This window comes from Pteropus vampyrus, unplaced genomic scaffold (genome assembly GCF_000151845.1).
Source record: "Pteropus vampyrus isolate Shadow unplaced genomic scaffold, Pvam_2.0 Scaffold10224, whole genome shotgun sequence".
Taxonomy (NCBI): Eukaryota; Metazoa; Chordata; class Mammalia; order Chiroptera; family Pteropodidae; genus Pteropus; species Pteropus vampyrus.
Genome location: NW_011899005.1, coordinates 1 through 467, shown reverse-complemented (window position 1 = coordinate 467; position 467 = coordinate 1). Strand labels below are relative to the sequence as shown.

Sequence of the window (467 nt, the reverse complement as noted above, 5' to 3'; positions counted from 1 at the left end):
AAGGCTATTTATTAAAAGCTAGAATCTTGCAATATCTTCTTAAAATTCTTCTTCTTTTTTTTTTTTAGGTGAGACAACCCTTGTTTGACCTCACAGATTGCAAGGACTTCATCAGTTTACAATCCCTAATTTTTTAAGGTTTATTTTTTATGCCTACAGTATCTGGTCTTCCTAGGTGGTCTCCCATCCAAGTACTAACCAGGTCTGATCCTGCTTAGCTTCTGAGATCAGACAGGATAGGACTTGTTCAGGATAGCATGGCCATAGACATAAAACTCTTTACTTCCCTCCTAAATAGAAGTCCCTTCTATTAAACTGCATTTGACATTGTTGCAGAGGAATTAATTCCTTCTTCTAGCATATCTCTTGACGTAAAAATGATAAGTTTTTGGTAAAAATTCATCAAGTGCACATTAACAATTTGCATATTTTTATGGTCAGAGGAAGAAAGGCTCTACTTATCTCTT

General features: G+C 35.1%; 1 pseudogene; it reads right to left on the bottom strand.

Moving 5' to 3' along the window:
- Positions 1 to 150: 150 nt before the first annotated feature.
- Positions 151 to 269, bottom strand: LOC111734948 (annotated as a pseudogene).
- Between the last annotated feature and the right edge of the window lie 198 nt (positions 270 to 467).